The sequence below is a fragment of the Macaca fascicularis genome, chromosome 12 (assembly GCF_037993035.2).
Source record: "Macaca fascicularis isolate 582-1 chromosome 12, T2T-MFA8v1.1".
Classification (NCBI taxonomy): Eukaryota; Metazoa; Chordata; class Mammalia; order Primates; family Cercopithecidae; genus Macaca; species Macaca fascicularis.
Window position 1 is genome coordinate 45795168 of NC_088386.1, and position 17697 is coordinate 45812864.

The following is a 17697-nucleotide window of genomic DNA, read 5'->3' on the forward strand; positions in this document are numbered from 1 at the left end:
TCCCATGACGCTAGTGAAAACCCACTGTTTATACCTGCATTGATGGTTGAATGCCAACTCCAGTGGCCTTACTGTGGCTCCCACTGAGAACTGTCTGCACTGGCATCACCTTCCACTGCTCATCCTTCCTTGCTGTCTACCTGCCTTTTAGCCCCGCCACAAGATGGTCACTTAGTTTGGATTCTCACAGCGTTCAGTTGTCTTTTCCCAAGCCAAACGGTATTTCAGTGCTGTTAAAAGTATGTTTCATAGAGCAGTAATGTCTCTCGGATGGGTCTCACAGTCACATCTGGGAAGTAATTTTTCAGGGTAACTGGGAACTCTCCAATCTCGTCTTTTCAAACAGAGAACATCTCCGTCCCTCTTTATTTTGCAATACAGATTGAGTATACCTTATCCAAAATGTTGGGATCGGTAGTGTTTCAATTTTTTTTTTATTTTGGAATATTTGCATTATACTTACTGGTTAAGCAACCCTAATCCAAAACCTCAAATCTAAAATGCTCCAATATGCAATTTTTTTCTAGCATGATGTCAGTGCTCAAAAGGTTTCAGATTGTGGAGCATTTTAAATTGCACATTTTTGTATTAGGGATACTCAACCCATGTTAGGGCTCTGCCTTATACTTTCTTTTGAGAAAGTGATCTGTTTTGAAAAAAAAAAAAAGTTGGAAAATTACAGAAATTATCCATACTAATGGAAGTGGAAGCATTAGTCTGTGAATCCTCCTAGGTTGAATTTTAACCATGACATTCTAGAGGCAAAACCTTGTGGGACTAAGAAAGTGAAAGCAAAGGTTCGACATTTATGGTCAGTTCTTATGTGACCTCAAATCACATGGACAGTGAGCCTCTTCAACTTAGATGTGTAAGATAAGCATTGCCTCCATGTTAGCAACAGGAAAACATTCTCTCTGGATATCTTCAAAAATATCTTAACATTATTTTTCTTTTTCCATTTCTTTGTGGCCTCATTTGCTTTTTGCAGTCTTTGGTGTAGTACAGTGCTAGGGGTAGAAATGGAAATTTGTATTTTCCTGGAGAAAACATAAAACACAGTTAAATAAGGGCTGGTTTACAGTGTCTCACGATTCACCTAGTGACTCACAAATAGAATGATGAATGGCACTTCAGTCATGAACACCCATAGTATTAATCAAAAAAGAGTGTCATAATATACAAGGTCTTTTTTCTCCTCCTGCAATGTGGTAGAATTACAAGATTAGTTCTGTCTTATGGCACAGTAGAGTTTCTGCTCCAGACTCAGTATTTTTTAATTCATCATGGGAACTAGGCTATGAACAAGCAACAGGATGGAGGAACTGAAAACACCTAGGTTCTATCATACATACAACTTTCAAGAATTATTTTTGTATTTAATTAAACCAGATATTTTTGCCATATAACATCTTCCTAGATGGTACGAGCTACTTGTTTGTTTTGGGGCAGGGGTACTAGTGAACAGAAACAGTGAAGTGTGATTCTCCCCAGTTCACCCCCACCCCTCCATTTCAGGGTCAGCATAGTTTATTTTTCCATAAATCATTTTTTAAGCAGGATCCTCAGTCAAAATTCGGGATTTTATATAGGAAAAAAAGAATTCTGATCCTTTGTGTCTCCGTAATCAGCTAAGCTCCTCAAGTCTCACTTTCAGTTAGCTTGAGTAAGAACAGAAGCCATTTCATCTGACTTGGCTAATAACCACGTCTCAAGAAAGCTAGACCTTGCTGCCTGACGGTGCTGCAAGGAAATAAATGCTTTTTTCTGATGGAGCACTCACACAGTCGGGTTTGTGTTGTAAAACGGGGGAAATTATCCAACGGCTGTAATTACAGTGACTCATTGACACAAATACTGAGAGGCAGATGTGGCATAAATAATGAGAGAACACAAAGAAGACTCTTCACTATCAAATCCAGCCTTCACATCTTCATCATGTAGGAAGGCCACAAGGCCAACCCTGAGAATCCCTCTTTCCCCCAAGGCTCTTTGATTATTCTCCCACCTGGAGAACTGGGTGGTGGATATCAGACTGACCTGGAAGAGTAACATGAAATTCAAACGTGAGCCATCCTCTAAGACTGCAAACTGTGTGGCATCAAATGAAAACTGCCATATGGATAGAATAAACAGGGCATATTTAGGGACTGTGCCAAAACCACAGAGCAAAAGACAAACCCAAACCAAAGCATGACTCCAACAAAAGCCAGGCTGAGCCATGAGGAGACAGTAACAAAACCACAGTGAAATCAATTTCCTCAGCAGCGTAAATGGTAGCCAGCACAGGAGGACAGAGCCATTTGGAAGTCAGACACACCTGGATGACTTTAGAGAGTCACTGATGCTGTCTCCGTCTCAATTATCTCCTTTATAAAATGGAGGATTTGTTTTAGGGAACTAACTCTTACAAAGCTGTGAGAATTAAGAGGTAATAAACATGAGCATAAGACCAGGTGTGGTGGCTCACACCTGGAATCCCAGCACTTTGAGAGGCCAAGAATCACTTGAGCCCAGGAATTGAGACTAGCCTGAGCAACCTGGAGAAACCTCATCTTTACAAAAAATACAAAAATCAGTCAGGCAGGGTAGTGCATGACTGAAATCCTAGCTACTTGGGAGGCCAAGGTGGGAGGATCACTTGAGCTCAGGATATTACGACTGTGGTGAGCCATGATTGCGTTACTGCACTCCAGCCTTGGTGACAGAGCGAGACTCTGTCCCCGTCCCCCATCCCCCAAAAAACCATTTGAAAAATATAAAATTGTAGTTAAAGGTCCTGACAGTGACAGCAAATACTTAGTTTAACTTTATATCTTTTAGAAGAAAACAAATGGTAAGCCTTGTCTGCAATGATATGAAAAAAGAAAGACATACCTTACGATTTCAATGGCATGAGCATTGTATTGACTAAAGCCTGATTGGTAGTCATACACAGTATGAAGGTTTCTTTTTTTTTTGAGACGGAACCTTGCTCTGTCACCCAGGCTGGAATGCATTGGCATGATCTCAGTTCACTGCAACCTCCGCCTCTGCCGGGTTCAAGCGATTCTCCTGACTCAGCCTCCCCAGTAGCTGAGATTACAGGTGTGTGCTACCATGCCTAACTAATTTTTGTATTTTGAGTAGAGATGTGGTTTCACCATGATGGTCAGGCTGGTCTCGAACTCCTGACCTCGTGATCCGCCCACCTTGGCCTCCCAAAGCGCTGGGATTACAGGCGTGAGCCACCATGCCCAGTCCAGTTTCTACTTTTTTTTTTCTTTGAGGCAGAGTCTCACTCTACCGCCCAGGCTGGAGGTGCAGTGGCGCCATCTCTGCTCACTGTAAGCTCCGCCTCCCAGGTTCATGCCATTCTCCTGCCTCAGCCTCCCGAGTAGCTGGGACTACAGGCGCCTGCCACCACGCCCGGCTAATTTTTTGTACTTTTTTTAGTAGAGACGGGGTTTCACCATGTTAGCCAGGATGGTCTCGATCTCCTGACCTCGTGATCCGCTTGCCTTGGCCTCCCAACATGCTGGGATTACAGGCGTGAGCCACCGCGCCTGGCCAGTTTCTACTTTTTGTCTTTGTTTTTGCATCCTATAGTATTCCAAAATGTCAATTTATAATAATGATATCTGTAACAACTACTTTATTGAATGAGGACATTTAATGAATTGTGTATTTTTTCTACTTACAGATTTTTTTATTAAGTTGAATACCATAAAAATCCAGCATTAACACTAAAATATCAATGTTAATTATATTGCTAATACTAATTAGTAGTAACACTAATATTACTGCTAATAAGAATGACAACAGAGCACCTGAGCTAGTCTAGTGAATTGTGCATTTTTAAGCCAACATTTCATTTGCGATTTCTGCCTTTTTTCACTAAAGTAAATGTATTTTTTATGACCATAGAGTAGCAATCTGTATTTTTAGTTCCAATAGAAGTTCAACATTCCAAAAGACTGTCAAACACTCTATACTTGTGTTTTTCACCCACTTTAAACGTTTATTGCAAATGATTCATTCATTCATTTATTCATTCATTCATTCATTCATTCATCCAATACTGATAATCTATGAGATGCTAGAATCTTTTCTTAGAACTTGGATACTAAAGAATTTTCAGAATTTTTTTCACTAATGTTCACTTTGGTTAGGAGCTTTTACGTATTTTGGAATCTGGAGAACAATGAATGGATAAAATTCACAGCCTTGAACAGTCATTTAAAAATTTTGAAACATTCACCAATTAGTGGATTTCTCTTTGTAGTATAAGTATACCATGGTGGAAGCATTTCCCCTCTGGGAACAAGGAACTCCAGACCCACAAGAGATTAAAGTTTTAGGTACAGGACACACCAGTCCCTCACATGGGTACCATAGGAATGATGATAAACAGGGCTGCTTATACTTTTACTCCTCGGTTCCCAAGCCCATATTTTCTACCTATTAGGGGCACAGTACCATAAAATGGTCATTGATTTAGAGTGTATGTGCTGTCCTGAAGGACATCAAACATTCAAGATGCATATTCTGGTTGGCACTCCAGATGCATCTTCAAAAGGTGTTTTCATGCCATATCAAGCTGGCAGCTTCTGGGTGATGCAGGACCAGTGTGATAGGACCAGTGAATTCCACAGTCTTATGTCAATTTCTGTATCTCTTTTACTGTGGAGTGGGTCCTTTGTTTTGAGATAACATTATGAAGAAACCAGTGTCAGTGGAGCAATCTCTAAGTCCCTGAGTAGAGGTGCTGGAAAAGATCCTGTGGGCAGGAAAGGCAGATAAGTGTTAATCTCAGTAAAGATAAACTGCCACCCTCTGTCAGAGTGGAAGGAGTTCAATGTAATGAACTTGCCATAAGTAGCTGATTGAACTTGATGGATAGTGCCATAATGGGAGTTCAGCATTGGTCCTTATTGTTGACAGGTTAGATAATAGGCAGAGGCAAAGGCTGGATGGGACGTGGCCAGTGAGAACTCTTACTTTTGACCTTATATGTAGTTTCCATTCCTGCTGCCCTCGCTACTACATTCACAAGTTTATTGTGCCAGGACAGGAGAGGTTAGTTGACATCAGGTCACTGGGCCATTTCATCTACTTACTGGTTCAGGGCCCGTTATTTAACATGTGCTCTTTGATAAGTGTTAACATGTGATACCAAGGTACTTATACTCCATGCTCACACCTATAAATCCATCTCAGAGACCTCCTGGTCTCTGAGCTTCTAACCTTCTTCCTTCCAGGACCTGGATCATGTAGCCATATATTTTCTTTACCTAAGGCCACTTCTTTTCTCACACAAAGTGCATGACAATATCTACCATTGAAAACTATTTATTGTGAGGATTTCTGCTTATTGCCACCTTACAAGGCCCTCCCTGTGGTTGCATGCGTCTGTAGTCCCAGCTACTCAGGAGGCTGAGACAGGAGAACTGCTTCAACCCGCGAGGCGGAGGTTGCAGTGAGCTGAGATCATGCCACTGCCCTCCAGCCTGGGTAACAGAGCGAGACTCTGTCTCAAAAAAAAAGAAAAAAAAAAAATATATATATATACACACACACACACACACACACACACATATATATAGTATATATATCCTATTGGGTGAGTTGCTGATACTTTGTGTGTTTTTTGAAGGTTTAGTCCATTTTGTTGAAGTTGTCAAACATATGTGTGTAGAGATGTTCGTTGTTTTCCCCTATTATCCTTTTAATGTCTAGAGAGACTATAAGGATATACCCTGTTTTATTTCTGGTATTGGTAATTTTTATCTTCTGTCTTTTATTCTCTGTCAGTTGTCTTAGTTTGTTTTGCATTGCTATAAAGGGATACCTAAGGCTAAGTAAGTTGTAAAGAAAGGTTTTGCAGGCTGTTCAAGAAGTAAAGCACCAGCATCTGCTTCTAGTGAGAGCCTCAGGGAGTTTTCAATTATGGCAAAAGAGGAACAGGCATGTCACATCTTGAGAAAGGGAGCAAGAAGAAGAGAGGAGGAATGGCCATGCTCTTTGTAACAATCAGGTCTCATGTGAGCTAATAGAGTGAGAACCCATTACCATAATCATGACACCAACCCATTCAGGAGGAGTCTGCCCTCATGACTCACACATCTCCCACTAGGTCCCACCTCCAATCCTGGGGATCAAATTTCAACATAAGGTTTGAAGGGCACAAATGTCCTAACTATATCATCAATCTTGCTAGAAGTTTGTCAATTTATTGAAAAACGTTTCTGCATTACTGACTTCTTCAGCTTCAATTTAAGGACATGTGAATCAGAAAGCATGCCTGGAGAACTTACTAATGTGTCATTCCTTTGGTCTCAAGTTCCCTAGCAATTCTGCCTTGTCTCTACCTTTTGGAGTCGTCTTATGCTTGTTTCATATAAACTGTCCAGAGTTCTTAGCTGTATTTAGTGAAGAAATAGGAGAATTATGTTAATTTTATCTTCTTGGAAGCAGAAGACAATATAATAATTTTTATATGTATTAAACCTGTACCCCAAAGCAGGTAGGAAATAAAAATACTAAATGGATTAGAAAAGACAATTTGGATGAAAACTTGGATGCAGTTCCTTACAAAGGAAAATGTGAAATATTGTCCTTGTCTATTATATTTCTTCTGAATATATGAAATAAATTTTGCTTTTCTCTTATTTTTGATCATAGAGCCTTCAGAGCCCTTAATATGTACAGAAGCCATTTAATATGGGTTTGAGTTATAAGGTAAAGAGATGTAAAATTAAAGCCCTGGCTGGGTGCAGTGGCTCATGCCTTTAATCCCAGCACTTTGGGAGGCTGAGGCGGGAGGATCATCTGTGGTCAGGAGTTTAAGACCAGCCTGGCAAACATGGTGAAACCTCATCTCTACTGAAAATACAAAAATTAACCAGGTGTGGTGGCGCGCGCTTGTAATCCCAGCTACCCGAGAGCCTGAGGCAGAAGAATAGCTTGAACTCGGGAGGCAGAGGTTACAGTGAGCAGAGATCGCACCACTGCACTCCAGCCTGGGTGACAGAGTGAGACTCAGTCAAAAAACAAAATTTAATTAAATTAAAGCCCTACCAATTTGTGAATATAAAGTTTGTATATTTTTCATCTTATATACTGTCTTAATCCATTTTTATTGCTATAAAAGAATATCTAAGACTGGGTAATTTAGGAAGAAAGGGGGTTTGTTTAGCCCGTAGTTCTATATACTGAGAAGATCAAGGTCAAGGATCTGTCTTCTGGTGAGGGCATTCGTGCTGCATTACAACATGGCAGAGAAGGTCAAAAAAAAAAAAAAAAAAAAGGAGGGGACATGCAAAGAGGAGGAAAACCTGAGGAGCATCCTAGCTTTGCAACAACCCATTTTTGAGGGAACTAATCCATTCCTAGAGAACAAATCCAGTCTTAGGAAAGTGAGAAGAACAGCACCAAGAACAGCACCTACAAGAAGATGCTACTACAAGAACAGCACTAAGCCATTTATGAGGAACCTATTTCCATAACCCAAACACCACCCACTAGTCCCACCTTTAAACACCGACACATCAGAGATCAAATTTCAACATGAATTTTGGTGGAGAAAAACAAACAATATTCAAACCACAGCATAAACTTACAACCTAGTAACCATAATAAACAATAACTTTATTTCCTAATAACTGTATTTTCTTATAACATTAGGAATGGCGGACAAATGGCAACTATCTATGAAGATTCACAGCTGTTAAAAATAATTAGTTTTAATATTTACTGTCCATTATTTCTATACATTATATGGAAAGATAAAAAATATGTTAAAGCTGTTTTATATGTAGAGACCTATATATATATGCATACATATATTGCAATTTATATACCAACATATACAGCAATATATATATACACATATGCATATATGTACATGTAAAACATTTTTGCTTAACATATTTTTCTCATTCCATATAACAAATAGAAACAGTGTGCAGTAAATATTAAAACTAATTATGTTTAACAGCTATGAATCTACATAGAGAGTTGTCATTTAATAGACTTTCCCTTCCCACTGAGACAATTTCAGGAAAGTAAACATATTCTTTTAATTGTTTAACTGCCTAAAAATAAATAAGACTTTGGGATTAATTTAATTATTCTCAGAATTAATTTAATTTTTCTAAATATGATAATTTAATTTGTGTGTGTGTTGTTTTATTTTTCCCAAGGTCATAAAGCACATCAGTTCAAATATCCCTGTGTTTTTTTCATTAAATTTTAGTTTTTAAAAAAAAGAATTGCTTAAAGTACTAGGTTATTGATTTAGCAAATAGTGAAGGTTTTCATGTGTTTGTGGAGAAGGACTCTCAGCCTGAACCAGGGCTAAACCATCTTAGGTATTTTTGGAGCTATCTGGAGTACTTGAGTAAGTGGCTGCTTACAGTAGACATCACAGGAAATAACTCACCCTAAGGAAATGGAGTTTAGACAATAATTAGATAGACAATAATACTCAGTACTATGTCAAAATTCGCCGTTAAACAGATCACAAGTAATTTTGTCAGTTTAAGCTTAACATGAAACATAAGAACTGTACTCATTAAAGTAAGCAACAATGCTGGGGAAACCTGTTCTCCCCACTATCATCCAACATTTTACTGGAGGCCCTAGTCCATGCAATAAGACAAGAAAAAGAAGAGTCGTTTGAAGACTAGAAGATGAACATACAACAACTATTACTGTTATATTTTATTAAAATCCATCTAGAACTTGCAGTGTCTAATTGTAGTCACTGACTTCATGTAGCTATTGAGCATTTGACATATGGCTAGTTGGAGTTGAGATGTGTCATAAGTGCAAAACACAGGTGAAATATTTTTAAAGATATATTTGAAAAGAATGCAAAATATCTCATTAAAATGTTTACATTAAGTATAGAAGTAATATTTCAGATAGATAAGGTTAAATAATATAGATTGCTAAAATTAACCTGTTTCTTTTCACTTTTAAAAATTATTTACTAAAAATTTAAAATTCCATACTGACTCAAATTATATTTTTATTGCACAGCACTGTTCTAGAAAATTCAAGAGAATAAATTAACAAATTATTAGAAATTCTAAATTTCAAGTGTTTGAGAAAGTTTTAATTTATATTTTTAAAAGATTGGAGCAGATTAAAAAGTTATACATTTAATCTATTTGGTCTAATTAGCATTTTAAAAGCTTTAGTGAGATCTAAACTGTAAAATTTAGAATTCTCCCAATGAAAAGGCACAATTTAATGTTTTTGAGTATATTCATAGGGTTATGAAACTATCATCACAATCTAATTTTAGAACATTTTGTCACTCCTAAAAAATACTCATTAGTAGTCAGTTCCCATTTCACTTACCTTACCTCCTCAACCATAAGCTACCACTAATCTGTTTTCTATCTATATAAACTTGTTTTTTCTGTGTATTTCATATAAATGACATCATACTATATCCATATAGTATTTTTGTGACTAGCTGTTATTTTTCCTCAGCATAACATTTTCATGTTGTAGTATTTACCAATGCTTCCTTTCTTTTTATTTCCAATATTTCATTATATGAATACACAACATTTCATTTATTCCTTTATCAGTTAATAAGACATATGGGTTGTTTACCCTTTTGTTTATTGTGAATAATGTTGCTATGAATAAGTTTTTGTTCTTGTTTTTGTTTTTTTTTTGAGACGGAGTCTCTGTCACCAGGCTGGAGTGCAATGGCGCGATCTCGGCTCACTGCAACCTCTGCCTCCCAGGTTTAAGCAATTCTACTGCTTCAGCCTCCTGAGTAGCTGGGACTACAGGCACGTGCCACCACACCCAGCTAAGTTTTGCATTTTTACTAGAGACCGGGTTTCACCATGTTGGCCAAGATGTTCTGAATCTCTTGACTTTGTGATCCACCTGCCTCGGCCTCCCAAAGTCTTGCAATTACAGGCGTGAGTCACTGCACCTGGCCAAGTTTTCGTATTTTTTATTTCTCTTGGGTATATACCTTAGAAGTGGGATTTCTGGGTCATATGGTATCTCTATGTTTAAAGTTTGAGGAACTGCCAAACTATTTTTCAAAAGGTCTACAGCATTTTACAATCACCCCCAATGTACAGGGGTTCTGATTTCTCTGCATTCTCATCATCACTCATGATTACCATCAGCCTCTGTATCCATGAGGTTTATGTTTGTTAGTTCAACTGACCACGGATTGAAAATATTTGGAGGCCAGGGATGGTGGCTCACAACTGTAATCCCAGCACTTTGGGAAACTGAGGCAGGCAGCTCACCTAAGGTCAGGAGTTCCAGACCAGAATGGCCAACGTGGGGAAACCCCATCTCTACTAAAAATACAAAAAAACAATTACTCAGGTGTGGTGGCACATGCCTGTAGTCTCAGCTACTCAGGAGGCTGAGGCATGAGAATTGCTTGAACCTGGAGGTGGAGGGCTAGCCTGGGCGACAGAGCAAGACTCTGTGGAAGGAAGGAAGGAAGGAAGGAAGGAAGGAAGGAAGGAAGGAAGGAAGGAAGGAAGGAAGGAAGGAAGGAAGGAAGGAAGGAAGGAAGGAAGGAAGGAAGGAAGGAAGGAAGGAAGGAAGGGAGGGAGGGAGGGAGGGAGGGAGGGAGGGAGGGAGGGAAGGAAGGAGAAAGAAGGGGAAGGGGAAGAGGAAAAAGGAAGAAATTTGGGAAAATTATTCCACAAAGTTCAAAAAAACCAAAACTTGAATTTGCTAAACAACTAGTACTACGTTGAATCAATGTGAATGAAATGATTTATAGGCATTGTATTAGCAATTATAGGTAATCTAGAGATGATTTAAAGTATACAGGATGATGTGTATAGGTTAGATGCAAATACTATGCCAGTTTATATATGGGACTTGATCATCCTTGGATTTTGTGTCTGTTGGAGGGCCCGGGAACCAATCCCCCGTGAATACCAAGGGACTGCTGTTATTTGTCCTCTTGGTTATACCTAACATGGGAAATGTGAATTAGTAACTCATTGTTTTGATTTTTATTTTTCTAATGACTAAGGTTACTGAGCATCATTTCATATGTTTATTAGCCATTTGAATATCTTCTCTGGAGAAACAGCTATTCAAAATATTTGCCTGTTTAAAAATTGGATAGTCATCTTTTTACTATTGAGTTTAACAGTTCTTTATATGTTCTGGATACAAGTGCCTGATCAAATAGATAATTTGCAAATATTTTCTCACATTCTATTGGTAGTTTTTCTCTTGATGGTCAAATTTGCAACACAAAAGATTTTAACTTTTGGTAGTCTCACATTTTTTTTGCTTGTTCTTTTGATGATGTGTCTAAGAAATCATTAACTAACCTAACCCAAGGTCATGAAGCATTATGCCTATGTTTTCTTCTATGTGGATTTATGGTTTTAGCCTCCATGTTTCAGACCATTGTCCATTTAGAGTTAATGTTTGCATATGAATGAGTTAAGTGTTCAAATTTATTCTTTTCTTTGTAGATATCCAGTTGTCCCAGGGATATTTGTTGCAAAGAGTGTTCTCTACATACTTCCCCTATGCATTTAATTGTTTTGGCACACCTCTGGAAATCAACTGACCATAAATGTGTTTAATTTCTAGAATCTCAATTATTTTCTATTGATGTATATGTCTATCCTTATGCCTGTACCATATTGTGTTGATTACTATAAGCCATGGAGTAAGTTTAAAAATTTTGAAATGTGAGTCCTCCAACTTTACTCTTTTTTGAGATTATTTTGTCTATTCTGGGTTCCTTTTATATCTACATTAATTTTAAGATCGGTTTGTCTTTTTCAACAAAAGAAGCCGATTGGGCTATCAATAGGAATTGCATTGATGCTGTAGATTAATTTGGAAAGTATTGCCGTCTTAACAATGTTAAGTCTTCTGATCCATGAACACAGGGTGCCTTTCCATTTATTTAGACTTCACCTTTTTCAATAATGTTTTATGATTTTTTGGTTTCAAGTCTTGTGCTTCTTTTATCAAATGTACACATATCTTAATTTTGATGCTACTTTAAATAGAACTGTTTTCTTAATTTTATTTTCAGAATACTACTGCAAAAATATAGAAATACAATGATTTTTATATATTGGTCTTGTATAGTGCAACTCTGCAAAACTCATTTATTAACTCTAATAGTTTTTTGTGGATTTCTTAGTGTTTTATGTCGTCTGTAAATAGCATAGTTTTGCTTCTTCCTTTCCAATCTGGGTGCCATTTATGTATATATGTATTACCTAATTGCCTCTAAATAGAAGCACCAAAAATGTATATCCCTGACTTATTCCTAATCTTATAGAGAAAGCATTCAGTTTTTTCACAGTTAAGTATAACGTTAGCTGTGGTTTTTTCATAGATGGCATTATTAGGGTCTGCGATAGCATTTTTAAGCCTACCTTTCTAGGAGTTACCCTGGGTCAGAGTAGCTTATTGTTCAGTCACTTTTTGCCAGAAGTTGTGTGAAGCTTCTTCCCTGTGTTGACGAGTCTGTCTGTGACTTGGGTAGACTTGCAAATGCTTTCAAGTCGGCTCCATGTCCTGCTCCGATTGCCCCCATATGGGTGCAACACAGTGCTTACATGCAGCCCTTCTAACCTGTGGATTTGTCTATAATCACAGGGAAGTTCATTGTCTCTGGTTAATTGTCTCTGGTTACCGCGTTAAACTTTTGGCTGCTCTGCCATTTTGCCTTCTTCAGATCTACTTGTCTTTTAATTTTTTCACAATAATCTCCATTATTTTAGACAACGAACATACAATGGAATTCATCTCTCTTTTTCCCAAATGAAGTCAGTCTCTAGAGGTAGAGCTGTGAAACTCTTTGCCTTTATGTTTTGCTTTTCTCCCTGAACAGAAATCCTACATCAATTTGCTAGAGCTAGGAATGGGGACCACTTTCTAATAACGACACTCTTGCTCTGTGAGTGGGCATGGGAAGGGGTGGCAGCCCCTCCAGGCATGGAACCTCTGCCCTACAAGAGAACTGGGCTGTGGCAATCAGGAGCTTAGTATTCTCAGTCTGTCATGCCTGAAAGCCTGCTGGCCATCCTACAAGTCAGGGCTGGGTGAAACTAGAGAAGCCTCGTCCCCTTGACTGTTCCTGCCTGCCGGGAAGAGAGCTTCTGCAAGGGAGGGTTGGAGAGAGTGGGGAAGAGATATGTCAGCAGTCAGCCCTTCCCACAGTGAAACTATAGCTCCAGACTAGAAGCTTGGGAAAGGGAGTTCCCCTGTCTCCTTGACCACACCTATGTGGGAGTAGGGCTTCTGGTTTAAAGTTTCCCTAACACAGAGATGGCGGATAGTAGAGGTTAATGGAGTGGATTCTGACTGAAATATCATGGACTCTTGCTATCCTCGGGTTCACTAGATTTTCTTGAATAAATGTTTCTTTATTTCCTGTTTGTCCTTGGGACAATTTGTAGACACTTTTAATGTTTTTTTTTTTTTTTTTAATAACTTTCACAAGTTAAATTGTTGTTCCCCTGGGAAAGGGTCCACTGGCAGTCCCATCCCTGATTTGTGTTTTGCTATGTTTCCCTGAATGGGAAAGAAAGGGAAGGCGTTATACTGTCATTCCTGTAATGCACACAGGACTGTATCACCGGAATGAACATGTAATATCCTGTGTGTGATATGGTAAAACCTTGGGGAAATCTAAAATAAACATTGAACAGTTTAAGGGTTTTGAACAAAGGAGGAATAGGATTGTATCTGCTATGAATATGGCAGTTCTTGCAACTACCAAAAGAATATGAATTTGATAATGATAAGATGGGCAACGATAAAATAGATTAAGAAGCTTTCGAAGTTGAATCATATGTCTTATCAGCACTTTCATTTGCAGTTTGTCCAGGAGGGAAAGCTATGCAAATGAATCCATAAAGGCATATATTAGAATGATGACATTTGAATGGAAAAGAGAGGTGAGGGACAAGATATAGTGGAGGAAAATTTTTTAGATTTTGGCAATGGATTGGTTGAGGAAAGGGAAGAAAAATAAAGTTTCAAGGGTTACATTGAGTTCCTAAGGCAACCACCTTGTTTGTCGTTTCCAGAAATAGGGAATTCAGACAAAGGCTCTAATTCGTAGGGAAAGCTAGTGGATTTGGATGTTAGACTTAACGAAGATGAGTACCATTGCTGCTATAAAGGTCTGGATTCATCAGGCAATTGTTAATTCATATCTGGATTTTTGGAGAGAAGTGATTGCTAATGAAGCTGTGTGTGTGGATTAAATAGATTATATAGACATAAAAGGGTCAGGAACTCCTTGGAAAAGCTGCATATAAGGGAATAGAGGGTGAGGGAGTTAGTGGAGAAAACTCCAAAGGAGTAGTCAAGGGAAAGAAATAGAGAAAAGAGGATAGTCTCTGTTATGCTTACAACTCAACTTATTGTCTGTATGTTATCCAGTCTTTAGATTATCATTGTTTCTCTAATTCTTTTAAAATCTCATGCCCAGTGTCAGTTTGGTACAGGAAGATATAGTCAATGGCTTCATCACTGAGTTATTTTGCACAAAAATATTTTATTCCTTTTATAAGATCTTTCTGGTGATCTATTCTATGCCCCTACATGGGAAATGAAATACGAAATTAATACACCGGGACACTCCTAAGCTGCCTTCCTCCTATATGTCTACATCCCAGTGCAAGTATTTAAAGCACGGATGCCTATACCTTCACTTAAAGTTCAATGAATTCTTAATTTAAAATGAAGAAATACATTGAGCTTACTTATTAGGGTATTGGCCTAAATGAGTTATTTTACTTTGGTGCCTAAGATGTGGTCTCCATTCTACTTTCTACTACTTTCTATTTCTGCTACCAACTTTTTTTCCCCATCACCTTCTTCTGTTTCTTAGTCTGTGGAGTACTGGAAGCACAGCCAGCTCAGCACAGGTTACTTTCAAGGTGACAGAGTCTTCACATTTCATACCTTCCAATGACAATGACAATAGCTGATATTTATTTATTATTTAGTGTATGCCAGATGCTATATTAAATATTTTAACGTATCAATTATTTTTTATTTTTTTTGAGACGGAGTCTCACTCTGTCACCCAGGCTAGAGTGCAGTGGCGGGATCTTGGCTCACAGCAACCTGTGCCTCCCAGGTTCAAGCGATTCTCCTGCCTCAGCCTCCCAAGTAGCTAGGATTAGCGGCGCATGACACCACGCCTGGCTAATTTTTTGTATTTTTAGTAGAGACGGGGTTTCACCATGTTAGCCAGGATGATCTCAATCTCCTGACCTTGTAATCCGCCCGCCTCGGCCTCCGAAAGTGCTGGGATTACAGGCCTGAGCTACCACGCCCGGCCTGTATCAATTATTTTGAACTTCACAAACACACTTTGTAGTAGGTCCAGTTGTTACTGCCATTTTGCACATACGCGAATTGAAGCACAGGGAACTGTAAGCCCTGCTCAGACTCACATAGCCAGGGCCTGTGCAGAAGCAGGATGCCACTTAGATGCTGGCTCAGAGCCAGACCTATCTTTTCCACTCACCACCAGAATCTATAATGATCAGAACCAACATTTCCCTTATCTATTTCCATAGCTCTTTATGAAAAAAATCTCAAATCATATATTCTTTCTCAGACCCAAAGTACTTGGAAGTTAAAATACAAATCGGATACAATCCTACTGAAAAGTTACTTATAATTGTACTGAAGTTACTTACAGCAACTCATTGTCAAAACCAACAGGTTCATCAAATATGAACCTAATAGAAGATACCATCTGAGGACTATTAACAGACATGGTAGTTTGCAAATAGGTTTGAAAAAAAAGTGTCGTCTGAAAAGCAAGCCTTTCATTAATAACATTTTTTCTTTTTCTTTCTTTTTATTTTGAAAAATACTTCCCATTCTTTATTTTCCCTTTCCTATTGCTGAAATATTTCACTGTTTATTTAATCCCAATGGAACTGGACTCTAAGTATCAATGGTTCAGCCAGTCCAACACTTGAATAAATATTACTGGGCTCCAAATGCAAAGCTGTTGGATGTAAGAGACGCCAGAACATTACTCACAGTGGTATTCCATAACAGAATGATGGACAGCATGCCATTCAATATCTCATCCCATTCCACATTACAGATAGCAATTCCACAAGCATGCACGGGGCCAAAGGCCTTGGGACTTTTCCTAAGAAAGGAACATGCTTACACCAAGGGTCAGGTTTGATAGCTATCCCTATTTAAACTAAACATACAGCTGAAGCTTCAGCTAAAGATCCAGCTGGTAATTGTAATACTGAAAGTGGCATTGGAAAAACTTGTTAGATTTTTAAGTGGCAAGAGAGCCGCCAGTTGAGAGGAAACAGTTACGCCCATTCACAGGTTTAATCCAGGGAAATATATACCAGAATAACTGTTAATTGTTTGCGAGGAAAAATATGTCTAAAGCACTTACAATTAGCACCGAAAGTCTGGGTGTTTGGTCCAAGCTATTTACTGAGTCGCTATAATAGACCTCTATATATTTTAGTTGGGAAGACTTGGCCACAATGCTGTTTTGCTCCTAGGATGTGCTTTGGCTTTGTGAACAAGAAATGCAACAAGATAAACCTTGGAACATATTTAAATCCAGTTATTGGACTCGCAGTAAACAAGGTCACAAGCAGCAAACTTGGTAAAATGAAATGCTCTTTATGAAAAAAGACAAACAAATACAACCTAGTCCACAGCAAAACCGAGACCCTTCCCAGACCTTTCTTTGGGTTCAGATGGGAGAAGGCATGTCTCTCTCCTCCCTGTTCATCACTATGAGTCCATTCAGATGTGGTATTGGGGGACAGGGGAGGGAATCTATCTCAGTGACTTCTATTACACTGTTAAACCAATTTCTATCCTAGATGCAGATAGCTGGTGGGTTGCCCTAATTTTCAGGAATATGATAAAAGCTTTGCTGTTCTACTGATCCTTCTCCTCACTGTTGCAAGGTAGCTCAACACAGCAAGTAGGACAAGTATAATTCATTTCATTTATAAGAAGACCCTTCAGGCCCCTCTCCCTTTGAAATATGAGAAACAATGAGGCCTATTCATGTGAGTCAAGTATTTAATCAGATTGTAAAAATAATATTTACTAGTGTGCTCTTAGAATCACTGAACATTTGGGACCCTAATTAAAATTATGATTGTAAATTTTTCCCTTTGGGAACTACTTACATTTGCAGACATTATCCAAGTATCTCTTTCCACAGGAATTTGCCTTTAATTTTTGAATTGAAAGACACACACACACACACACACACACACACAAATACTGAAATCAGGAATTTAATCACAGCTGGATGGATTGTGCACAGATGTCTCACACAAGTTACCATAGAGCTGAAAGACAAAAATAAAACTGAGGGAGATATCAGCGTTATCTTATGTTGAGACATAGAAGGGCAGAACTGGGTGCTTTAAAGGGACACAATAATTAATAACTAGCTGATTCATTAGCTGATTAATTCTTATAGAGTCAGAGAATAGGAAAATGATGCTCAAATTCTCCTTCAGAAACTCTCTTGTTTTGCTTGTTTGGATATAGTTTATATTAAAAAAGATAACAAAATTTTGAAATATAACAGGGTAGACCAAATAGATCCACTTAAGGAAAAATGCACATTTTTAAATAGATGACTTATCTCCTCTAATTTTTTGTGCTTCCAGTCTTTAATTCTTTTTTTTTTTTTTTTTTTTT

At 38.2% G+C, this 17697-nt stretch overlaps 1 long non-coding RNA gene across 1 annotated transcript; it reads right to left on the reverse strand.

Moving 5' to 3' along the window:
• Positions 1 to 1712: 1712 nt before the first annotated feature.
• Positions 1713 to 17341, reverse strand: LOC123568067 (uncharacterized). Its single transcript, XR_006691296.2, has 3 exons — positions 17175 to 17341; positions 6294 to 6398; positions 1713 to 2037 (listed from the first exon to the last, which is right to left on the reverse strand). It is a non-coding gene; the product is annotated as an uncharacterized lncRNA (long non-coding RNA).
• Positions 17342 to 17697: the final 356 nt, after the last annotated feature.